The sequence below is a fragment of the Mirounga angustirostris genome, unplaced genomic scaffold (assembly GCF_029215605.1).
Source record: "Mirounga angustirostris isolate CCGP_5_RB_7025 unplaced genomic scaffold, mMirAng1.0.hap1 SCAF_10, whole genome shotgun sequence".
Taxonomy (NCBI): domain Eukaryota; kingdom Metazoa; phylum Chordata; class Mammalia; order Carnivora; family Phocidae; genus Mirounga; species Mirounga angustirostris.
The window spans coordinates 14,972,237-14,998,263 of record NW_026991718.1 but is presented as its reverse complement, the minus strand read 5'-3'; the positions used below and the strand labels follow the sequence as shown (position 1 = coordinate 14,998,263).

Here is a 26,027-nt window from a genome sequence, read left to right as displayed (position 1 = left end):
TTCATCTCCCTTCTGCTGTTGAATACATCCACATCCTTGTCAAGATACTTACCACCTCCGAGAACCACCTTCCCTGGCTGTGAAATGGGGATAATGATGCTGACTTCTCAGCATTTTTGTCCAGATTACAGTGGGCATAAATAACGAGCGTGGAGAGCTTGTCCTAATACCTGGCTGGTCCCTGGGTGTCTGCTCTTTTCCTCAGTTCTCTTGAGCTCTGGAGCACCTGTTGGCTTCCTTGTCTGTGAGGTTGTGCTTCAGGTATCCCCTCACCTCCCATCCATTTCCTGGTAACCAATGGAAGCATCCAGGCATTTTTATTAAACATAGAACAGGCTGAGCTGCTGTGTATTCATCTGTTCGGGCTGCCGTAACAAAGAATCACAGACCAGGGGGCCTAAACCACAGGAACTTATTTTTCTCACAGCTCCAGAAACTAGAAGTCCTGGGTCAGCGTGTTGGCAGGGTTGGTTTCTTCTGGGACCTCTCTCCTTGGCTCCAGCCAGCCATCTCCTCCCTGTCTCTTCTTGTGGTCTTCCTTTGTCCATGTCTGCGTCCTGATCTCCACTTCTTAAAAAGGACACCAGTATATAGGATGAGGGCCCACCCTCATGACCTCATTTAAACTTAATTACCTCTTTAATCTAAAGCTACCTCTCCCTGTAGAGACAGTCACATGCTAAGGTACAGCCCATAACAAGATGTCACAGGAAAACCCAGATGTTTAAGGTAGTTGAGTTGAAGTGACAAGCTGAACGAGATCCATTTTGGCCTATTTGTTGTTGAGGTGCCTGGTGGTCCTGTCCCGAGGCCCAGCTGGGTGGAAGCTGCCCGCCCTGGGCCTGGGCCACTGGCGAAGCTTAGCAGCGTGCGGGCAGCTCTGCCCTCTCAACTGGATGGCCGTGGAGTACATTTCCATCACCGACACTTTGGAATGTTTTATAGGGCTAATTTCTGCTTGTTAGCAGCCACATGTCTTAATCAGCTGCTCATTCATTTCTGTAAAGGCTTCTGACACTTCTGACTAGCTCCAGAGCATTTGGTGTGGCATAGACATGAGTACGCTCTCAAATCCAAGTGCACTCACGCCCTGGGACCGCGCCAGAATCCCCGACTTCTTCCATTATTCTTAGTCTTGAAATGGTGGGAGCAGGCATTTCAAAACCAGACTGGGGTTTTTGCAAACATATTTTGGCCTTCCTGCCTACCTATTTTTATTTCCTTCATATTTGGAAAGAGAAAATTCCCAGACAGGGGCCTGGGAATCAGGGCTGTTCTCAGGTCAGCCAGTTCATTTCCTTCTTCTCGCCTCTGCCTTTGCAGGGGAAGCGATGGGTTGACTGCAGTGTGGTTTCCCCACCTCTCATCCGATGGTCCACCCCACCCAGGGAAGGGCCCAGTGGAGCTAGCTGTTCCTGTGTTCTTGCAATTGTGGTCCCCTTGCAGATGAGCTGAGGCACAGGGCCGTGGAGGCAGCTCCCCAGGTGGAGGGAGTGTCTAGATCTGGGTGGGTCTTGTCCCCTTGTTTCAACTGGATTTATGCTTCCCACATACCTGTCCATCCTACCAGGCCCTGCAGACTAGCAGGCTGGGAGCTGCCAACTTCATCCAGACTCTGCATCAGGAAAGTGAACAAGGTTTAGCCCTGTTGGCAGCTCCTGATCTTCTTTCTACCTCATTGAATGTCCACTGGCCTAGGCCACCAGAACGTAGATGTAGCTCCTTTCCTCTTGGCCACGTACCACAGGGAACATGAACCCAGACAAAGGCTCCTTGCCCTGCTGTGTCTTTCCTGGATGCAAAGCCTCTCTTACCTGCTTTTGGTGATGCCTCGGGGACATTGTCTGTGGGGAGGGGCAGAGGCTTGTTTGTCTTTTTCGCTGTATTGAGACAGCTTTAGAGGCAGTGGGTGTCTGAGTGAAGACTGACCCCCAACTAGGAGAGTTTCTGTGACCTCCATCCATCAGCAGGAGTGCTTGGGTGTGAGTGACAGTGAAATAGCCCAACACATTTGTTTGGCTTTTATAAACATTTGTTTGAACATTTTTTTTTTTCTTCCCTGCTGTGCATTTTCTAGGGACAGGCAATGATGCTAGCTTGTCTTCCCTCTCTGGCTCTTCGTAATGGTGCTGTGCCTGAGAGTCAGTATGCATTTATTTAAGGAATCATAAAAGTTAATTTCCTTTTTAGGAAAAAATAATCATTAAATGTCCACCCACCTGTGCCCCAACCAAATTCAGTGGAATGAGCACCTTATCTGTCTTGATGGGAGGAGTCGAGGCCAATAGCAAACCTTGTACCTGGGAAAGGATGAGCGTCGGCAGTAGGGACTGTGCCCATCTAGAACCCTTTCAGATATGGCCTGTTCATGGTGAAGTCCCTTGAAACCATGGCAGGCCGGGGCCAGGCGAGAGATCTCAGGAGGGGATAGCCTGGAGAATCCTGGGGTGGCAGAAAAAGTATCTCCAGTGTCCCAGGGGCCATCTTGTGATCACCTCTGTGTGGCTCCGGTGGGTAGAACTAGGATCATTGGGTGAACATTATGGTGCGGTTAATCTCAGCTCACTGTTAAGGACTGACTGCCCCCTGCAGAGCTGTCCAGCAGGGGTGGGGAACAGTTGGAGGCTGGCTGACCACTCGGCTGGGTTGGGTGCAGGGGTGTGCTGGCCACTCCTCTTTGCCTCTGAGCATCCTCCTGGGATTTTAAATTTTGCCTGGAGCATAGGAGCTGAGCATCCTCCCTCCTTCCCTTCCTTTTTCCTTTCTTCTTCCTTCCTTGGGGGTCTCCCTTTCCCTTCTTGATATCCCCACTGGGGACAGGATTCTCAGAGACAGTTGCAGAAGGTCACAGGTACAAGGTAGAATTGGTTGGTGCTCAGACATCAATGCAGACAGAGAGGCAGAGCCGGGCATGCTAACAGTAGTCCTCTCCTGTGGAGATCTCTCCCGTGCCGGGAGCTTTGCAAGAATGATTCTAGTCCTTATCACCGCCCCATGGGGGATGCATCATAATTTCTGATTGTTGATTGCAGAAACTGGCAATGATACTGGTAAGTGGCAGCTAGGATTTGATTTTGAAGTTCTTGATCATTTCATACAGCCTCTCGTAGACTCAGAATGCATGATTTCTGTGGAGGGCTCCTCAGAAGCACGTGAACCCAAATCTTTCATTTTAGAGTCAAGGAATCTGAGGCCTAAAAAGGGAGGGAGACTTTCCTAAAGCCATCATGCTAGAGAGTAAAAGAGAAGACATTAGAACCTGGATCTCCACTAGACTTGCAGTCTAGTGGAATGTCAGGATCCTAGCCTTAAAATGGGATGTTCAGATTGCCACAACAGTTGTGAACTATTTCTGATGCATATTACCTTTGGCAGCTTTACACTGACATGAATGAATTCTATATGAATGTTGAAGTTATTTTAGAATATATTTTATACATTGTTCATAACATATTTATATAGTCAAGTGAAACTTAAAGAAATAGCTTCTGCTTTTTTGGCTGTTCCCCTACATTTTTCATTGTGTCTCATTACACACACGCCCACACACGTAATATATAATACATATAATTGAAACATATATTTTCTGAAATAATACTTACCCTCACTATGTGTGATACGTTTTGAGATTTTCTCTTCTCATCTACTGTGTTCTGTTTTGTTAAAAATATGCTGGTTGTGAACCATCTAAATTGATTTCACGACATATTAATGGTTCACGACCTGCAGTCTGAGACACCATGACCTAAACAGTGTCTTAATCAGACATGGTTTTAAAAAAAAATCATTACAGAGGCTATGTAAAGTTGCCAGTTATCTTCGGTCGTAAATGTTAAAATAATAAGCTTTGAGTTTCAGAGCGTCAAAAAAGGAATTGCATACATGTGAAAAATCAAATGGAACAGGTTCAGATTCTCTCCAGACCACAGCTGATCTGTGATCCTCCTGGTAATGTGTGATGTTGAGGTTTCTTCTCTGCCTTGATTTCTGAACTAGCTGGAAAAAGCTCAAGATACAGACAAGAGTGGTTGTTACAGCCACAAGGCAGCACGCCCAGAGCTGGCCTCTCCCTTCCCCAGGCACACTGCCTCTAGTCTGAGGTTCTGGTAATTCACCAAGGTGTGTGTACACGGGATACTCATTCTGTATGCTGGTGGGCAGTTAAGATATGATGCTTTATTGATTGATTGATTGATTTTAAAGATTTATTTATTTATTTTGGAGAGACAGCGTGAGCGGCAGGGGAGGAGCAGAGGGAGAGGGAGAATCCTGAAGCAGAGTCCCCGCTGAGCGCAGATGCAGGGCTCGATCCCAGGACCCTGAGATCATGACCTGAGCCAAAACCTAGAGTCTGATGCTTAACCAACTGAGCCACCCAGGTGCCCCAGGCCTGATGCTTTATATATTCCTAGGAGCATGATTGACCCTCAACGCTCCTCCAAAAGCTACGTCACTTGATATTGTCAACTGCCTTCCGTTTTCCCTATGCTATTCTGTATATCCTCTTCTGTTTTAGTCCTTTTTCTCTGACAGGGGCTTAGACTGACTGCTTCCATGGACTCCTGAAATGGCTCTTTCCATTGGTACAATGGCCTTCTAGCTCACAGCAACCAAGTTTTCTTTCACTCCTTTCAGGATCCATCCATCCATTTATCCATCTACCCAAAAGTGCCTGAAGTTAGGAAAGTCCCCTCTTAGAGGATAGTATTTAAGCCAAGACCTGATTGAAGGAGATAGTCACATGCAGATTTGGCAGAATAACATCTCAAGAAAAAAAAATGGCAATTGGGGAACCCGAAGCCAGAAACAAGCCTGGCATATTTGAAGAATGAAAGAGGGCCAGATTGGCTGGAGCAAGATGGCTATGAGGAGAATGGTGCACATGAGGTTGCAGAATTGGGTGGTCATTGAAACATTAAAGAATCAGCATGGCATAGATGCTGACCAATCAGAACAGACATGGCTAGCTAGAGGCCAAACTATGCAGTGTCTTGTGGGTCATAGTAAGGAGTTTGGAATTTACTGTGTCATGGTGGGAATTCACTGGAAAGCTTTTAAAAAGGGAACAACACAATCAGATTTAAGATTTAAAAAGACCCATCTATAAAACAACGAGATACAGCTACACACCTATGAGAATGGTCCAAAACACTGACAACACCAGATGCTAGAGAGGATGTGGTACAACAGGAACTCTCATTGATCACCGGTGGGAATGCAAAATGGTACAGAAGATAGTTTGTCAGTTTCTTACATAACTAAACATAGTCTTACCATATGATCTAGCAATTGTGCTCCTTGGTATTTACCCAAATGAGTTGAAAACTTATGTCCATACAAAAAAAAAACCCCACACATAAATGTTTATAGTAGCTTTATTCATAATTGCCAAAACTTGGAAGCAACCAAGATGTCCTTTGGTAGGTGACTGGATAAATAAACTGTGGTGTATCCAGGCAATGAGATATTATTCAGTGCTATAAAGAAATGAGCTATCAAGCCATGACAAGACATGGAGGAAACTGAGGTGCATATCACTGAGAGAAAAGAGCCAGTCTGAAATGCTACATATTATATGATTCCAATTATACCACATTCTGGAAAAAATGAAAAAATGGAGACAGTATAAAGATCAGGGGTTGGGGGAAGGAAGAGATGAATAGGTAGAGCACAGAAGCCTTTTAGGGCTATGAAACTATTATGTATGATACTATAGTGGTGGGTACATGTCATTGTAGATTTGTCAAATCCAAGAGGGAACCCTAATATAAGCTATGGATTTTGGGTGATCAAGATGTCAACATGGGTTCATCCATTGTAACCAATGTGCCACTCTGGTGGGGGGGGCATTGATAGTTGAGGAGGCTGTGTGTGTAGGGTGGGGGCAGGTGGTATATGGGAACTCTTCGTACTTTCTCCTCAGTTTTGCTGTGAACCTAAAACTTCTCCAAAAAATGAAGTCATTCTATTTTAAAAAGTTAGAGAGACCATGCTAGCTGCTGTGTGAGGAGTGGATTGGGTGGGGGCAAGAGAGGAAGCCAGTTAGAGGACCTTATAGTCAGTGGCGGGGCACCTGGGTGGCTCAGTTGGTTAAGCGTCTGACTTCGGCTCAGGTCATGATCCCAGGGTCCTGGGATCCAGCCCTGCATTGGGCTCCCTGCTCAGTGGGGAGTCTGTTTCTCCCTCTGCTGCTCCCCCTGCTTGTGTTCCCTCTCTCTCTCTGTCAAATAAATAAATAAAATATTAAAAAAGAAAAGAAAAGTGGAAATGATTGATTAAAAAAAGAGATATCAGTGGCTTAGACTGATGTTTTGATGATAAAAAAGGGAAGAAGTAGTCAAATTTGGGATGCATTTGGAGGTAATGTTGCCAGAACTTGCTGATGAATCAGATGTAGAGTGTGAGCGAAGTGGAGGCAAGGGAGCAACACTTTGGGTTCAGATCTTTCCAGGCTGGTGTCCTACAGAGTGATACAGAGCAAAGGAGGTAAACGTGTTCAAGGGGGAGAACAGAGTGCCAACCACAGAACCTGAGCTGGAGGAGGGGGAGGGCAAGAATGCCTGTGTGTGCCTGAGGGAGGGGAGGAGGTGGCGAGAGAGGGAAGGGACTGTCAATTGAGCATCTCAAGGAGGGCTGAGTTGCTGGATGCTCTAGATTGCAGGAAGAGGTGGCCGACCAAAGACTGAAGCTACTTGACATTCCAGAAGTAATGCTGTTATTGATTGAAATAACTGTCTGTAAAGATAAAAAGTACAACCATAGGAGTTGGTGGTTGAGGTGGGATGGAGGAAAAGATCACTGCATCTGTCAGAACCAAGGAGTGGAGAGACCAGAGAGATGGGGATGGATCATCTGTGTGAATGTTCAAGTTGCCAAGAATGACAGGAGTGGTGGTAGACAGGCAGTGAGCCAAGTGCTAAAGCCATCAGTGAATGAGGGAGGGTTGTTCGTGACAACAAGGCAGAGTGGTGGGTGGTGAAGTCTGAGGACTTGCCCCTCTAAGAAGCAAGGGCTTTGAGAGGGGAAGAAGAAACAACCTGAAAGGAGCATTGAGGGGCAAAGAGAACATTTACCTCCCTTCTATACCCTTTGGGCCTGTAAGAGAAGAAATAGCTTCTCATTGAGAGGATTCTAGAAGTGATATTTTGGGGTACAGTAAGGACAAGATGGGAGAGAGAATGTCCCCAAAAGAGGTGATGGTCGAGCCGACTTTGGAAGGAGGGCTTGTCTCGCTAGGTGGGAATATTTTGACTCTCTGTGCCTGTCTCAGCTGATTTTGGGTAAATTCCAAGGCTGAGTATTCCCACATGTATTTAAAGGATGGACTAACTTTAATTGCCTGCTAAGAAGTGGACTAACTCTTTACATTTGGGAAAGGGAGTGGGTGTCTACTTTCAGGGAAAGAGAAAAGAGAAGAAAGAACAATGCCATAGTGGATTTTTCTTCTCATTCTGTCTTCTGGATGGGACTTCAGGCTTGCAGAGACAAACAAGCACAGAACAATGGATTTGAAGTGGCGGGAGAGAAGAAGAGAAGGTTGCAGGAGGGTGGCATCTTCCTGGGTACAGATATGAACACGACTCAGTTGTTTCACTGTGGGCTTCTTCCATGTGTTTCAGTGTTGTTCCATGTAGAAATGTGGCCTGCAGATTGTCCCGCATTGGACTGACACCTCCCCTCTGGCCCCCACAATTCCTTGCCAGTGGTAAGTTTTTTGGGTTATTTGCTCCCAGCAATTATTTTTCAGAAGGCTTTATTCTCTACTTAATTCCATATCTGGAGCCATCTTGGTTAGTAAGCTATTTGAGTCAGCTTGCATGTTGGAGTTTTAAATGACAAAAGGATGGCACTGGGTCCCTTCTTCCTCAAAAGCCAAACACAAGCAGGAATTCAAAATTGAGTGTCACTCTAGCAGTTCTGTGTGACTCTGTGTCCTGCCCACTATCCTCTGGGCTCAGTTTCCAAAAGCCTCTCCCTCCTCCTACTCTCAAGCAAGGGCTCTCTGAACTGCATCTTTTGCCCTGAATGTTGAGGGTGGCTCCCTTGCCTCAGGTTGGGAAAACACAGAGAGGACTTGGGGGAGCTAAGAGAGTGGGACAAGTTATCTGAAAGTCCTGGAGGCCAAACCACGGGGTTTGAATCTTCAAGGTGGTGGGAGTCACATATATATGAAGGAAGTGACATGACTGGAGCCTGGCATCTCTTCTGGGACAGCCCCTGAGGAAGAAGCTGTGACCTTTGCGTGAGATCCTGGGCAGCCTGCCATGGCGCCTTCTCTGGGCCTCAGGGAAGCACCGTCTGCTGGTTGGGAAAGTAGACTACGTCTCCCTTGGGCTGAGGTCATTATTAGTGATAATGTGGCCCCAGGGACTAAAACTACACATGAGCCAGCCACACACTTCCCTCAGGCCAAGAGCTCCAGTGTCTTCCTCAGGCCCTTGACCCAGAATAGCAGCTGCTTCTAAGTCACCAAACAATTTGCCTCATTTTCTTTGTTTCAGTGTCCTTGGGCACAGGCATCAAGTGACACCCACTGAGCTTTCCCAACGATGGAGTCCAGGTCCGTAGATTCAAGGCTGGACCCAAATCTTGGCATCGAGGCTACTCTGCCAGTGGCAGGTGTCCCGGCCTTCCCTGGCATCAGCCGCTCTCCCATTGCTGGAGATGGTCTCAGAGCCAAGGCCTGGTCAACCCAGAGCTACTTTCTGGTGGCCAAGATCTCATTTTGATACACATATCCCTCTGCCCCTCCTTACTCTCAGTTGCACCACACCACACCACACCAACAGATCCCACCTACTACATGCCCCGTGGTTACACGCACACAAACCATATCACACGCACCACATTCACATACCCACACATCACAGAGCTCACAGAGCACACAGACCTCACCCAAAGTCTCAGGTGCACCCACATCACACCGTAGCCTGTGTCCTTCCATGTACCATACCCACCACACCACACATGGGCCCCCGTGTACCCATAATGTTCCTCTCCTGCAGGACCCAACACGACCACACACACATACACACACATCACTCCCTTGAGGCACTATACAGCCAGGTTCCATGTCATCTGGGGGCCCGTAGTGGCCTCCACCAGCTGCCACCTGCCCCCAGCCACTCTTTGCCCAGCTTCTTGCCAGGGTGGGGTAGTGGCTGGCTGCCTGCTGGCAGGCCTGGCCAAAATTGTCAGGAGGTTGATGATGTGTCTGAAAAGGAAAAAAAAAAAAAAAAGACATGATTTGAAAAATATTTCCAGGATTTGAAACCAAACGTATGATATTTGATCTGTTCGTGATCCATTTGTGGCACTCATGTTGCTAAATATTGCTTGATGGAGCAAACATTTGGCAAGAATTGCAAGTTTTACTTGGAGGTTTGGGGGAAAAAGGCTGCTCAGTAAAGAGTGAGCTCAGGTGGCCAGGAGAGATACAATGGGATGTGCGTGGAAGATGTTAGTGGAAATCGGAAACCAGAGTTCCAAACAAATGGGTCAGTGGGCTCTATTTCCCTTGGAGGCAGGACTCAACTTTTTTGAAGTTAGAGCGGCTCTGTTCCAGTGCGTTCTCCACACTCACCTGTAGGTGGCGTCTTCCTGCTGACTGCTCCCCCAGCAAGGCCACTTCTAGGGGAGTCCTCCTAAGAGAGGCCTGGGGGGACGTAACCGTGGGGGACCTGCGGCCCTCCTCTGCCTCTCCAAACGCTGCCGGCTTCTAAAGCCCAACTCCACGCCCTCTGCACTTGCCTTGACTTCTCCATTCTCACTGCAGCTTCTGCGAGCATCTTTAGCACCAATAGCCTGGTTCCTGGAACTTGATGATTCAGCCAACACTAGTCTTTAAGCCCCGTTATGTACCTGGAACTGAGCTGGGGAAAGAGGAGAGGACATGGATGAAGACAGACATGCTTCCTGCTGCCGTGGGGGACAGATATTCAATAATAATAATAATAATAAAAAAGTGCAGCCGTGAAATGCTCCAGGGAAGAGGGAAGGTTGTTTGTGTTTGTGTTGTGTTTGTGTAGTGATTCTCAGCTAACAGGAACTGTTACAGGGAAGAAGAAAGGGGTGTCAGTGGCAAACATGGAATCGTCTATCTGTGAAAAAAATGCCACTTCTTGTCAGAGTCAGTTCAGCATTTTCGAATTTGAGTGGAGGTACAGTTATTTCTCTGGTTCTGGGGCAGCTTCCAGAGCAGATGCCCAGTGCAAGGGCCCTTGGGAGGCAGTACCACGTAAACACGGCTGCTTGGGGCCAGAGGGCCGCTGGTCCCGCCCTACTCTGAGCTGAGGCAGAGTAGCAGGACTTACGGCCTCTGCCAGAGCCAGCAAGATACGCCGCTCACAGCTGGAACCTGAGCGTCACATTCAGGGTAGAGAAGACCAGACAGAAAGGGTCCCGGAACTTTTCCTCCAAAGAACAGTTGAGTGACCTTTGAAAATGATCTTTGCCTTGGTTGGGAAGTAGTGAGGAGGCCCAAGCCACTCTGAGGATGGATGGTGGTCCTTTTCCTTCTTCCACGCTGAGGAAAGCTCCCAGTGTGAAAGGATGAGTTCTTGACGGTGGCTAAAGGCCGTGAGATTGAAAGCAGGACCACTCTGTCACAATCATGTCCGGCATCCTGTAATTCGTCCACTCTGATGATGGTCCCTCACCACCAGACTTCCAGGTCCCATTGATTTTGGAGTGTGTGTGTCTATTGGGGAAATGTCTGCTGAGTTTTAGGATCTTAGGATCCTAGACTTTTGGAGCTGAAACTATCCTCAGGCATCACAAACCCCACACTCTCATTTTAGATAGTGACAAGGGGCCCAGGGAGGAGAAGGAACTCGCCAAGGTCACCCAAGTTAATGGTGGAGATAGGACCCAGGCCTCTTGCCTCCCGGGACAGGACTCATTTACTTTGCCTAATTATACAAATCCGTCCCAATATGGAATCGGAGTTTCTGGCCACGGCTTTAACAGCATTCCGGAACCCGGTCGTAAATCCCCAAGCCCTGCAGCAACTCTGCTCTGACATTTGTTGTGTTTTACTGCCAAATGCTGCTACTCAGAGATGCCATCTCCGGAGGGAGAAATTCTTGAAAGAGACACCCATTTCCCCCCCTTCCCAAATTAGGAGTTAACGAGTAACAAAATGTGCGCGGAGGTGGAGAGTGCCTTGACTGGACTTCCATGGGGCTCCCGGAGCAAAGAAACGGCTCCTTTGGAAAGCGCCTAATTGTGCCTGCATCTCTGTTTGGAGAAGGGAGTCTCTCCGTCTGGGCCAGGCACCCTCAGGGACTGATCTGTTAACTTGCTGTCACCTTCTTTTGAGATACCATCATCTTGTAACTCCGAGCAATAAAACGAGTAATTGTGGGCCTTTTGAAGCAAAGCTGTGTGCCCTGGTCAGTTTGTTTACCCTGAAAGGCCTCCAGTTGGACCTGGTGGCTGGCGCATCACCTGGTCATCCATCTGCCCATTTTTCCAGCTCTCCTAGCTTGGAGCTCACAGGAGCCCTTCCCCTCCTAGCCCTCCGCCCTCCCTGTCTCCTGATTTTGTAGTTTTTTTTTTTTCTTCCTCTCCTAGAGCTCCACGTTTCAGAAATAATTGTTTTCACCCAAAAGTCTAGCTGTTGGGCCTAATGAGGCTTTCCTTCCTCAGAGGTGTTTGAAGAAGGGCTGGCTCTGTTTGTTGGAAAGCAAACTTCCCAGAAGAGCTTTGCCCTGCCCCCTCCCCCCAATTCCACTCTTGGTCCCTCCCCATAATCCTGCAGGCTGGTGAACTCTGTGTCTGTGGGGCTGGGGGGTCGTGGGCCAAGGGCGGCACCCTGGGGATGGCGGCCATGCCTCCCTCACTCCTCAGACCGACATTTGTATTACTCAGAATTTTAAATGAAGGACTCAAAAGACAAAACTAATTAAGATTTACTAAGGCTGCCATTGTCTGATAATTCAATACCAGCTCATTATTAGAACCACATTTATTGAGGTTTAATCACTATGAAGCAGATTGCCCTGGCATATCTGTCAAACCGCACAAAATGTGTTCTTAATAATTAATCAGTACAGTATCTTGTCGCTCAAGCCTTCATCTTGGGCTTGGGTGTGTTTTTAGAGGGATGCTGTTGATGTACTTTTGAAACCTCATGGTCTTTTGTTTTTAATCACTCTTCAGATCCTTTAAGCAAGGGGAAAGGAACAAACATTCCTCCACAAATTCCATCCTGGAGCTGCTTGCAAGTCCTGGAATGCGATTGAAGCCTTCCTGGGATCCAGGGCTGAGCTGCTGGCATTTTGTTTTTCAAAGGCAGCAAAGAACTTCCCCCACACTTAGTATTTGTTTTCCTTGAGTGGAATCTCCAGGCACCCAGGGGATGGGGGCCAGGCACGGCGCTGGTAGTCCAGATCTCTCCACCCACATGGCCCAAAGCCTGGGTTCTCAGACGAAGCTGTGGCTCCTGACAAGGCCTGTTGAGTGAAACCTGCCTTCTGACTGTTGTCCGCACTCCGGTTGGCAAAGGTCAAGGAAGTGCTAGGCTTTATCTCCTCCAGGGCCCTCTTAGAGGGGTGGGAGGGACCAGATGACATCGCCTACATCAAGTCACTTTCCTTTCTGTTCGGCATCTTCCTGAAGCCCACAGCTGGGAGATGATTGTCGTTAACAATTAAATTTGTTGTTGTGTCAAGACTTAAGAGGGCAGCTCTGGAATCCGTGGGCTTGAGTTCCAGCCTCCGCTCCAATGCCCACCAGCTGCTCGACCTTCAGTAAGTTGCTCATCTGTTGTAAGCCGTAGGTTCTCCTCCTCCAAGATGGGGGCGATATCCGTGCTTAGCTCAGAGGGTTCTCGCCCAGATCATTTGGTGGATGCATGCAGAGAGCTCAGCACACTGCCAGGAACATGGGAGTCCTTGGTGAGTGTTGGTCGCATTGTTGCCGACGAATGAGCACCCGTGTCCCTTCCTCTACTTCTCCTTGGCCATAGAGTTCATTGGTGTGAGCATCGGCTAGGTATGAGTCCCTGAGCAACGTTGGCGCAGTCAGAGGAGGACTTGGAGGCAGCATGACCACCTCTGTGTGTCATCCCCCATCTCTACCTATTCTTGTCTGAGGCAATGGCTCTCATCCAGGGACTATTTTGTCCCCCAGGGGATGTTTGGCAGTGTCTGGAGACATTTTTGGTTGTTGCCACTGTGGGCGTCTAGTCAGAGATGCCGTCGAATGTCTTATAATGCACAGAACAGCCTTACAACAAAGAACTGTCGGGGCCCTAACATTGTGCTGAGACGGAGAAAGCTCATTCTAAGGGGGGCAGACTTCTCCCTGCCTGCAGGTTCCATATAAAATGGCCTGCGCCTACGCTCAGAAGGTGAGGGGTTGTGGAAGGTTAACTAATTCATGGACACTTGACCCTGGTGCATTGGAGTGGGACAGAAAGTGTAGTTCTGTGCCAGTTAATTGCATGGCTTTCTATGACCCCTGTAGGATCCGGCAAGAGAAATGAGGATACTCTCTCCCATTTCCAGCTCTCTACTCTCTCCGTGGGTGGGATTTTCTGGCTGGATATCAGGTCCTTACTGTGCTTTGCTGCCCCCATTGCCTTTGGAGGCTGCCTAGAAAGTCAGAAACTGTTCTTTGGCTCTGTGCCATGCCCATGCCAGATTCCTGGAATTCCTGACTTCTACCCTCTCTATGAAACTATCATAGGTGCCCAGATTCTTGGATGGGGCTCTGACCTTGACAAGTGGCTGCTTTTCCACTGGCTGCCCCAGAGAGCACACCATCTGACCACACATGGTTGGGGAAACCATTCTCAATGCTTGCCTGCCCATGGGGGCTGACTGGGACCACCGTCTCCTACCCCAACCAGGTTGACTGAAGAAGTCATTTCCTACAGCAGAAGGTGAGGTTCAAGGTCTAAAAGAGGACAGTTATTCTTGCTGACCTAGAGAGGTTTGCAGATGGACAAATTAGAGTTGAGCCCCTCTCCGCCCCATGCACATGCCTAGTCAGTTCCCAGAGGACAACTGCCCAGGCTCTGGGACCCTGCCTCACTACCCCAAGGCTCTTCCTGGGACCAGCCTGTGGTGGAGAGGAGCTCTGCTCGGGGCTAAGGTGGACGGATGATGTGTGGCTGGCAGACAAGCAGAGAAGACACAGTAGCGGGTTTGATTTTTGGACCTTTGCAGCCACAGCTCAGGTGGTGACTCAAGGCCAAGATTGATTTCTCCCTCCTCATCCCACTGTGGCCCAGATGGAGGTGAGAAAGGGAGGTCTGTGTTCCCCATGCTCAATCTATCCAACTAGGCTGAGAGCATCAGACATATGCCCCATTATAAGGCCCCTTGGGACCCAGAGTTATCACCTTCCTGTGAGCCTTGTAGGATCTATGGGGAGTATCTGGCTAAATACTCTTTACAGATGAGATGGGCTCAGAGAGAGCAAACATTTTACCCAAGGCTACATAGCTAGTGAGGAACAGAGCCAAGGCTCAAAGCCAGGCCTGCCAATCCTACTGGCAGGGGGCTTGAAGGGAAGCCAGGGTGACCCGAATCGCGGCAGCTCCAGCCAGTGGCACTCTGTCCTGGGCAGTGCGCTTCAGAGGACCCCACTCAGCCTTGGCCTGACTGTGCACCTCACCGTCCTCGAGTTAGCTGGATCGACGGATCCTGTGCATCCCCAGCCTATGTCCTGCTCCCCCACCAGAACTCCCCGCTACAGTGGCCTGGAGCCTACCTCCAGGGCCTGTGTGGGCCTCTTTGTGGGGGTGCACCTCACTCCTGAGATTCAACCCTTAGGCTCCAGGGAGGGCCCGGGGTGGTTGCTTGTGGGGGTGCCCAGAGCTTGAATGTGTGGGCCATTAACCTGGGGGGACTGACCAGGGGTAAGGAAGAAAGTAGGCAAGCCAAGGGCTGGAGGCCAGGGGTTGGCCTTCTTCACACTGCCATATTCTAGAGTGGAGCTTCGAGGAGTCTGAGAAACCAGCTGGAACCTGGCCATCTAGGTTATTTTGGGGGGTTACTTGTCAGGGCTGGAGTAGGGAATTGAGTTATTCAATAGTCTGTTGGCATGACTCATAAGTGTTAAATATGTACACTATGGTTAAGTGGGCCTCCTTTTGTATTCTAGCCCTGCCAGTGTTAGGAGCGGACTTGGCTGGCTCCAGGCCTGGAGGCTCCGTGGACTTGGAGTGGCACACACCGGGGCACTGCCCACCTTCCCCCAGCCTGCGCTTCTGTCTGCGCCGTCCCAAGAGCAGTCCCTGACCACTCTCTCTACTGCCGGCCACACTGTGGGGAGGGACATACCGACCACTCTTGCTGGCAGCTCTCGAGGGCTTCTCAGGCTTGATGACATGCATGGGAAGTGGCTTGTGATGTTCTCATGAGAAGTATTTTTATACAAGTCTTTCTCAAAGGTCCAAATCCCAAGCCCAGGCCCCCAGACAAGTCTCCCTTCCAACTCTCGTCCCCACAGGTTGAAATGTGTGTTTCCAGACCCAGGAATGCCCCCGCCTGCCTGCCTGCCTGCCTCCTGGGGCTTTGCTGGAGAGGGACGACCAGTCTCCTGGCCTGCCTGGGACTGCTTGGGCTGCAGGATTTGAGTGGGAAAACCAGCATATCCCAGGCAAACCTCCCCAACACTTCTCACCCTATTGGGTGCTAGGATTATGCAGGACTCGGTATTCTGACTGCTTCCTGCCCGCCCCCCCTCCCTGCCAAGAAATAACTCAGATCCCTTCTGAACAACTTCCTTGGTTCTGGTTGCCCACAAGCCACGAGCGTACAGCTCCTTAGGGGAGGCTGAGCCCTGTCAGCTGGGCCCCCTTCCTGTGCGGTTTCATCTGGCGTCCTGCACCTCTGAACGTCCGCCCGTCCCTGAACTCACCGCACTCCTCACGCCCTCATGCTCTCCTGTGTGGCTGTGCTTCTGCCAAGAACACCTTCTACTCCTGGCACATTCCCCCTCATCTCTCAAGAACTCACTCAAGTGCTCCCTCCTTTTAAAACATTTATTAATGCTCTCCTCCCCACCTCACTGTGGCGTAAATAATTGTTCTTGTTTTTCCCAGCTTCCATTGCACTTGGTGCAAATTCATCCGGTGCTGGTGCAGGAGCCTGGCACTGTGCTAGGTACACACCTCTCTTATGCAAGCTCTTTACATATACTGTTGTCATGATTTCATTGTCCTCTCTTCCAGCTCCCATAATCTCTAACTTTTTTTTCCCCTCAAGGGCCACAGAGCCCTTCAAGAGTCTGGTGAAAGCTTCAGACCCGTTGCCTAGAAAAGTACACAGATATGCAATTTTGGATATCATTTTAGGGAGTTCAGAAACCTCGGGGTCCACAGAATCAGGATGTGAAAGGCTGCTTTCCACTGTAAGTTGTTGGGAACCCTGCCTGATTTAGCATCATGCCCCCAATACCTAGAAAAGTAATTTCGATGGAATAGAGGCTTGGGGGGTATGTGCGACGTGAAGCAATGATTTCCCCAGGGGACTTAGCTCTACTGTGCCTGTGCACTCCGGGGTCTGAGGAGTCCGTCATTAGGGGTGTGAGAGGTCTTATAAACTACACTGAGAAAGCGCTGGAGACTAGAGAAGGGTGCAGGCAGAGGAGGAGGCCACAGCGGGTTACCTGGGGGGATACATTGTGAATCTGCTTCTAAAAACAAGTCAGAGATGGGGATTCAGGCATATTGTTGGAATTATAAGAATAGGAAAGCTTTTGGAACCTAACTGAAACCGTATGTAGCCACATATTGTTTTTCCCAGAAAAGGATCCTAATTAGGTCACTTCTATATTGTTCTGATGGTGTCAGATGCACAGGAAGGCAGGCCCTCAGTGGTATACAAATGGCCTGCCTTTCTGAGAAAGATGGAGGGGGAGTGGTGAGACCACCTCGGCAAAGACCCCACATATTTGTCACAAGCACTGAGATCTGGTGCACACCACTCCATGCTGACTTATTTATTACTAATTCAGACACAAAAATGTTAACCCTGGCGGTGACTTGGCAGAGCCCACATCAAATAGGGCAGGTGTTTTGGTCTTTCATTTCATGGGCTTTTAAGTTCCAGGGGGCAATTTTTCCAATTGCTACCTGGCTGTCTCTCCCCAGCTTAGATCTGAGCTCCTCACACACATCCTGGCACCAGGGGCTTCAGCAGCAGGCGTCCTGGAAGCCTAGTTTGGTTTCAGGATCTAGGTAAGCAGCGCTGTTCTGCAAAGGGAACAGTTATGTCCCCCCAAACACACAGAAGCATCAGAATTCACAGCATGCACTTTACAAGGGCAATAAAGTTTTATATGCAGCTCAGTGAAATACCTAATACAGCCAATTATCCACCAAATAAACTGATGGGAGAGAGAATGGCTATATTTGGCTCAGACTTAATTATTTTGCATTTGAACTTCTCAATTCCATGTAATAAAATTCCATTCTGCCCTTATTTCCTGGTTAGGTTACTTAATCTCGACTCCGGTAACTGAGCCCTTGAGTGGAGTAGACTGTCCAATGTCAGTGGTAAGAAAATGTGAAAGGTTTGACATCGATTACAACATTACACACAACATAAAATTTAACAACTTGAATCAGGCTCTCATTGCTCTTTAAAGAGACTGTATGGCTTTTTAAGATCTAAAAATTAATCAGTTTCTAAGAGCCATACCTTTTTGGAAGTCCCAGATCTTACTCTTAGCCTGAAATGTAAGAAGGAATCTCTCTGGCTCTGTCTCTCTCTCTGTCTCTGTCTCTCTCCCCACCCCTGTCTTTTATTTGGAAAACATCTTCCCTTTCACTTAAAAATGCAATTTAAGTTTTTCAGTGTGTATTTTCCTAGGGAAGTGATTTTCCTTTAATGAAAGAAAAAATGAAGGATATAGAAATTGAATTGTTCTCCTGGTCGGCGCGGGGGAGCGGGGGGTGGTGGTCGTGGTGGTAATATTTGGGGAGACCACGGTGCAAACACACGGTCTCACATTTGGCTGTGAATGTGGGCGCCCTGGGTAGCAGCAGGAATGGCCTCACCAGCAAGGCTCCTGAGACCCCTCTTTGTGGTCTGTGTCAGAGTCTGCACGGCACCCTTCGCTCCATCACTCCTCGACACCTGATGGTCTCGTAAAACACCACAAGTAATTCAGCAGTTTCGGCCCATAATGAGCCAGCTTTGGCAAGAACAGGGGTAAGTGACCTCTCTCCTTTAATAAGTGTGGTCTCTGCAGGTCAGCCCTGGGGTCGAGGGCAGGGCAGCGGGGGCAGATGGGAGGCAGCTGAGTTCTGCCAGAGGACGAGGACTGCCCCCTGGTGAAGGACTGGGGCTGACTGCCCAGGCAGGCGACCTGCACCTGGGGATATGTGTCTGCTTTGTTTCTGCTTCTCTCAAGGGGGACACTGTGCAAAGACAGGTCATAAGCTGATCGGGCGCGTGCGTCTCCCCAGCCTAACTCAGAGCACTAGCCCCTGAAAATTGAACGAGGGAGTGAGTATGTGACTTACGGTGTTGCCAGTGTGGGGGCATCACCACATTGTTCTGACATTCCCTGATCTTGTGTTGGAAGTCTGTTAACCATGGGCTGAGCCCTGAGTGCTCCTTAGGGAAAGAGGGTGCATGACATTGTGTTTGTGGGGGGTGGTGGGGGGGATGCTGAGTGGCCACAGCAGGGTCCATCCGGAGGTGTCCTAGTCCTGGATTCTCCCTCTGCTCTCTGCCCACTTCGGAAGAAATGGTCATTTTCCTTGTGTGACGTCCTCCCCTGCTGGGCACCTCCGCCTTGGCACATCATTTTCTCCACTGATCAGTGCTGCCTAAAGTAAACCAGACAGTCCCATTCTGCCCTAACATGCTCAGGGGCCTCAGACAAGAAGTGTTCTGGAAATCCCAGTAATTGCCCTGACCTTCCGGATGTTGTGTTCTCTTATGAAGACCTGAGGACAAAAGCTGGTTAATTTGATAATGGGCACATGCGATCGCATGAGATTAACCTTGGCTAGGGTCTGGCCTTGATTAGAAATCCTCAGAAAAGGTCCTTGTTGGGGTTTCTCCTTTTTCCCTCCAACCTCAATTTTACAAGAAAAAGGCAAACAGCAGCATCTTACTCTCGTGCCAAAGATTTAGTCCAGAAGGCTATTTCCAGGGTGTGCCGTGGGAGCACTCGCAGTCAGGCCAATCTCCCTCTAGTCTTGTGTGTGGGACTCTAGGGAAATGAGTGTCTTGTGGCCAAGCAAGTGTGGGAGCCACCACTCCCAGCACGAGGACCAGTGCATTTTAGAAAGATTTCCAACATGTCATGAGGGGTGAAACAGAAGGACGTTTAGGCTTAGACCACAGATGCCAGAAAATGAAGTTAACCCCCAATACTAACACACACACACACACGCACGCGCACTCACGCACACGCACACTCCAGAGAATTTTTTAATAGACTTTGTATTTTTTCAGAGCAATTTTAGCTTCCCATCAAAATTGAGCAGAAAGTACAGAGATTTCTCATGTAACCCTTGGGCTTTCCCACTGTCTCCCACTATTAACATCTCCCACCAGAGTGGTACATGTGTTATAATTGATGAACATACACTGACACATCATTATCACCCAAAGTCCATGGTTTACATTAGGGTTCGCTCTTGGTGTTCATTCTGTGGATTTTGACCAATGTATAATGACATGTAGCCACCATTTGAATGTGGTTGTTACTGAGATGGTCTTTTACAAAAGGTAATGTTGGTGACACCCCTTCCCCACTGAAAAGAATCACAAAAATAAAGGAACTTTGCTATTGAAAGTATTTTAATTAAGGAATATAGTATGTGAATTTATTGATATTTGTCTTGGAAGTATATTTAATCCATGCCAGAATAGATGATGAATATAGATAGTAGTGGTATTATCCATTAGAAAACATTTAATCCACAGCTAGGAAAATTAGAGGCAACAAAACCATTTTTATTGCCACACTTATCACAAATCCCCTACATAATTTTATGAGAAAGGTCATTAAACTTGTAGCTACTGCATTATCTTTTTCCTTGGACCATTTCTGAAACAACATTAGTTTTTCACACTTCTTTACATCTCAAACATTAAAAAAGCCTTAATCGATGCTTTTACATAAAAAGCAAAGGGCTAGGTTTCCCATCATAAAACGTTATGTTGTTTACACAAAAACTGCAGCTAACCTCATAAAACTCCAGTGATTTCCCAGTGGGGTCCTGCAGGGACACTTGGCTATGCTAGACATCACACTGATTTCTAGCACTGAAGCAAAGCGGACTTCCTGTGGGAAGTTGCTCCCAGCTCCGGCCATTACTTATCAGACTTTTCAACTGGAGCACGCCAAAGAGGCATCCCCTGTCCATTCAAGGCCTCCAGTTGGCACCTCCGAGAAGCTAAGAAAACAAATGTGAGGTGGAAAACTCCACACAAGCGTCAGTAGTTCTCACTGGGCACCCGTGTCCTCAACCGGACACCTGAGACCAGAGTTCCCTCCACCTCACCCTCTGTAGCCTCCGCTGGCCCCCTGGGACCAGCTTCCAGGACATGCCTCATGGGAAGAGGGAAGAGATCGGCCGCAGACCTACCCCCTGCATCACCCTTTGCACACGTTCTTTCAAAAGCTTTCATCAGATTTTAGCCACTCTTAAAATATCACTGGCAAGATTTTTATCTTTGCTTTCTCAAGTCGGATAAGCCAGTCAAGCCAAAAGCTTTGAAAAGCTAAAAGTCATTGACTGTTTTCAAACGTCTGGTCTTCTAATGAAAGTCAGGATAAATATTTAAAAGTGAATTGCTTGCTTCCTCTATTAGGATAAAGATACAGGATATTTTTATCACCTTAAGTTTGAAGACTGGGTATTTGTATTCACAACAACATTTATTCTGCAGCTTCAGGATGCATGCTTCACATGGAATAATTTTACACATAAGGGATACTTTAAGAATCACACCCATGTGTTTATTTTTACCCCCATGGCCACTTTCTTTGTGGATACGTGCTCAGGGATCTCACTGGATCATCCCTTATAATACCAGGGAGTTGCAGGGAGAGGAACACAAGGGTGTTGGGGAAACCAAGGCAAAAAGGACTTATCCTGCATTGTATGATTCCACAGTATTTAAATGTCGAGAACTTCGGGACCTCAGTGTTGCTTCTTTTGAGCCAGGGTTAGAACATGGTCTTTCTGACTCCGGAGTCCCTGTTCTTAATCATTCTGCTCTACCTGCCTTCAGGGAAGGAAGGAGAACCAGGCCTTGTCATCCTGGAGATATATTTGAGATCTAGCTGGGGCTATAAAGCTGAAATGCATACACAATAGCTCATAATACAAGGTAATAGTTGATGGAATGACATGATTAACAAATACTGATAATAAACAAAGAGGCTCAGATTGTCAGGAATGATTTGCTGGATGTCATGGGATCTGCTCTGGGCTTTGAAAGAAGAATATAATTTGGCTGGGCAGAAGAGATGGGAAAGGCCAGTGAGGACCAGACAGACCATATAGGAGAGAAGTGGAGCTTAATTATGGATAAATAGGCCAGGGTCAGATCATGGAGAGTCTTGAAAGAGAACCTAAGGATTTTGGAGAGGTTGGAGTAGATACTAAGTCCCAATTTCCTTATTCTCATTTTTCCCTCTTTCAGTTTTATTGAGCTAGAACTGCAGTCTGCACTTCAGATATATTTCAAGGTATACAGCATAATGACCTGGCTTCCTGTATTGTGAAATGATTACCACAAAATTTTAGTTAATATCCATATGTCCATCTCCTATAGATGCTCATAATAGCATTTATGAGTGTATTAGTGGAATGAAAAGTCCTATATAGTGTCTGCATGACAGATGAATTTCTCTTGAAGGATCCGAGAGCTTTTTTAAAAGTTTTTATTTTAAGATAATTATTATTTTTTAATTTTTTATTTTTAGAGAGAGGGTGAGGGAGGGGCCGAGGGAGAGGGAGAGAGAGACTCTTAAGCAGGCTCCACACTGAGCACAGAGCCCGATGTAGGGCTTGATCTCACACCCCTGAGATCATGACCTGAGCCGAAATCAAGAGTCGGATGCTAAACTGACTGAGCCACCCAGGCACCCCTATTTTGAGGTAATTGTAGATTCATATGCAGTTGTAGGAATAATACAGAAAGATCCTATATGCTCCTCACCCAGCTTTCCCTGTGGGTGACATCCTGTATAACTATAGCACAATATCACAGCTGGGAATTCAATCCACTGACAACATTAATACAATTCATGGACAACATGGGTAGACCTAGAGGGTATTATGCTAAATGAAATAGGTCAGATGGACAAATACCATATGATTTTACTCATATGTGGAATCTAAAAAAACAAAAACAAATGAATAAACAACAAAAAAAGTAGAATCAGACCTGTAAACACAGAGAACAAACTGATAGTTGCCTGAGGAGAGGACGGTGGGGGATGAGCCCAATGGGTGAAGGCTCCCAGTCAGATGGTAGCTACACTTGTGGTGAACACAGCATCATGTTCAAACTTGTTGAGTCACTGTGTTGTACACCTGAAACGAATATGACATTGTGTGTCAATGACAGTCAAATAAACAATTAAAGAAAAAAAGGGCTAGTAAGGGGAGAGAGAGAGGCTAACATGAATCTCCCCATTCTCATTTTTTAAAAAATTATCACAACATAACTGTGCTAGGTGATGAAGATTTAGAAATCAGAGGATGGCGATTCCATCCGCACCATTATATCCTGAGTGCCCACCTGCGTGCCTGGTGCTCAGTAATAGTTGATGAAAGGAAATGTGAATGACTGTAGGTCTCCAAAGGCCTCATAGGCTAGTGGAGTAGACCAAGGTCTCCAACCCTTTCACAGGGTGCTCTTAAATATGGGACATGGGCAAAAAACAGAAGACAAAGGATGATTAACTGGATGGGGATAGAGGAAGAAAAAGCTTAATGGAGAAGGCGGCACCTCAGTAAGTCAGCATTGCTCTGTAGTATGGTCCACTGCAGGGGTGGAGTTGGGGGATGGAGGGAATCAGAGGATGAACCTGGAGGCTGAAGGAGGCTGGTCATGACAGTCTTTTAGAACTGTGTTAAGGAGCTTTGACCCACACTGCAAGGCTTCAGTGCAGGCCGAGGCTCACCCGTTTTAGTGCACATGAGCATCACCTGGAGGACCTGGAGGACTTCTTTTTTTTTTTTTTTTTTCCTAAGTAGGCTCCATACCCAGCATGGAGCCCAGCACAGGTCTTGAATTCACTCTCTGAGATCAAGACCTGAGCTGAGAACAAGAGCCAGATGCTCAACCGACTGAACCACCCAGGCATCCTACCTGGAGGGCTTCTTAAAACAAAGATGCTGAGCCCCACCCCGGAGTTCATGAATTAGTAGGTCCAGTGTGGGGGCCCAAGAGTGTGTATTTCTCACAAGGTCTTGGGTGGTACTGATGCTGCTGGTCTGGGGCCACTCTGAGACCCATTTGTGTCAACGGTGGATGAGAAGAGGTGAGAAACTACAGATAGGGGGACCAGTTAGGAGGCAGTGGTCCACGTTTAAAAAAGATGCTCATCTAACCTCCAAGGAACTGCTGCTCAGAGCAGTCTCAATGCCAAGTCCAGAGCCTGTATCTTCAGACACTTACTCCATTGTCTCCACGGGGGAGAATCCTGGCCCAACACACACATATTTTGTCAAAAGCTCAGTCTTTAGTAGAAAATGAAATAATTTGGATTCATATAACTATAAAGAGTACATTTGGGGTTCAGTTTTTATGTTTTAAAGGATTTTAACTGTTTCTGAGAATGGTTTGGAATTCTTCATCTGAGGTCCACAGCCCTGGGGTCCTTGAAAGCAAAACTGGTCCTGCTCTAATCATATTCTCACTTTAAGTAAAAAGGCTCGATGATTCCTTCAAGACATGGAAAGACAAGAGATTCTAATCAGATGACTTCCAGTTGACTTTCAAATACTACCATCCTGCAGGGAAGGTATACGCACAATTCTGTGAAGGAAATTCTGAAAGCTGAAGGGGAGTTAGACGTGGGAAGAGAATTCCCCAAAATGGTCAAAAGAAAGATTTCATTATTTTGTTGCCTTTTTTTTTCTTTTGATAATAGAGAATTTGGTGGAGTTAGTTATTTGGCAGGGCATGCTTGGGCTGAAAACTTTAATTTTCTTTGCCAAGCTTCCTAAAAATAGTCATTCTTCAGGCGAGGGCCATCTCAACATGAGCCATGTTCGTTCTAAGCACAACATGTTTTGTGAGTGTAATTGCCTATTAACCCGAAGATTTCAACTGCAGTGAGACAAAGAATGTGGAATTATACTTCTTGCAGCGTGGTGAGCTTGTTCTTGTTTTGTGTATGTAACAATAAGTTCTTTCATGACGTGGCACATGGCAGTGAGTCGTGAAATCTGATACCTGGCAAAAATACAATGGAATTATATAATACCAAAAAAGTCAGTTGTTTTCCTTTTTGCTAATTAATTCCTTTGAGTGGGGAGGTACTGAGGATGAGGTCAGTTGGTGGCTTTTGTTCTCCAACTAGTTTCCATGCCGTTTTAGGCACTGTGTCTGTAGTGTGCTTTTATACATGAAGGGGTCTGGTGACTACTGGAACAGCCCCTAGGATGGTTATGCCCTGGCATGGTAGCAGCTTTACCGACTGCACAGAATTTGTCTTTCCTGGGACCCTGCCCGTAACTTGGGCTCGAGCCAACAAGCATGTCTATGGCTCTGTTCTTACTTTTCTCCAGGAACTTTGCACCCTGGTAGACAGGGGCTCACAGGATTCTTTAAGGAAAGATTTTGCCAGTTATAGGCTTGACGTATGAAATTTGACATAAAATGGGACAATAACAACACAATGTGGGAGTCATTGTTCTTATCTTACAGACGAGGAGACCCGAAGTTCAGAGGAAGTCAATGTCATATGCAAGATAAATCAGCTGGAAGGTGGTAGAATAGGAATCAGACCCAGATCTGTCTTTCTCCAAAGCTCAGTCCTGTCCACCATATAACATATTATGTCCAGTGATGTAGAAAGGGGCTATAAGTAGGGATGCCCTGGTGGATGGATGATTCCGCTCAAGGATAATAAGAGTTATTTTAAAAGTGACCTAATGATGTACTGATTTATTTTCTTTCTGCTTTTCCTAGATCTTCTGTAATAATCATCTATGTCTTTCATGATAGCAACAAATCATCTTTGTGATACTTTTAAAAGCACTGAAGAGGAAAGATGGTAGACACTGAGACCACGTAGTCTAGGTGAGGTTGACCAGGAGGATATACTTATGACCCCAGGAAAGGGAGGCACTGCTTGAACAAGACACAGAAAAAGCAAACCATAACACAAATGATTTATAAACTTCTGCATGACAAAAGCAACCATAGCCAAAGTGAAAAGACAAGCCACAGAGTAGAAGATATTTTTAGCATATACATCAATACAGGATTAGTATCTGAAACATATAAAAATCCCTACAAATCAGTAATGCAGAGGAAAGTAGCTCAATACGCAAAGCAGTCAAAGATTTTTATTTGGCAAGTCACAGAAAGGACAACATAAATGTCCAGTAAAGATATAAAAATTTATTGCTAGTAAAGCTGGACATCGGGGCAAACACTTAGATATGTAGGCCCTAGAGAACGTTTCCTGTATGTGTACAAGGAAACATTAGCAAGAGTCTTCATAGTAGCATTGTCTATATGTTGATCCCCAGCAGAAACTTGGGATCAACTTAATTATCCATCATCTGAAGAAGCTTGGTTGAAGAAAAGAAAGCAATTTTTAAAATGATGAACTCAATATGATACCACTGATATACATTTAGAAGTTCACGAAGACGGCTTGATATTACTATGTGTATATACATATGTAGTAAACATACAAAAACCTGCATGAGAGGCAGATGCCCCAATGCCTAGTGGTGTTACCTCTAAAGAGAACGAAAGGCAGTGGATTGAACGTAGGCAGGTGACTGACCCTATTTGTAGTGCTTCCTATCTTTGAAGAACCACTGCTCTCTCTGCTTTAGCAAAAATGGCCAT

The 26,027-nt window shown here is 47.1% G+C and overlaps 1 long non-coding RNA gene across 1 annotated transcript in view; it reads left to right on the top strand.

Moving 5' to 3' along the window:
• Positions 1-26,027, top strand: part of LOC123850850 (uncharacterized) — a 113,062-nt gene that overhangs the window by 20,088 nt on the left and 66,947 nt on the right. Inside the window, exon 2 of the long non-coding RNA XR_008506829.2 lies at positions 7,620-7,705. This is a non-coding gene — a long non-coding RNA (uncharacterized LOC123850850). The remainder of the gene's footprint in view (positions 1-7,619; positions 7,706-26,027) is intronic.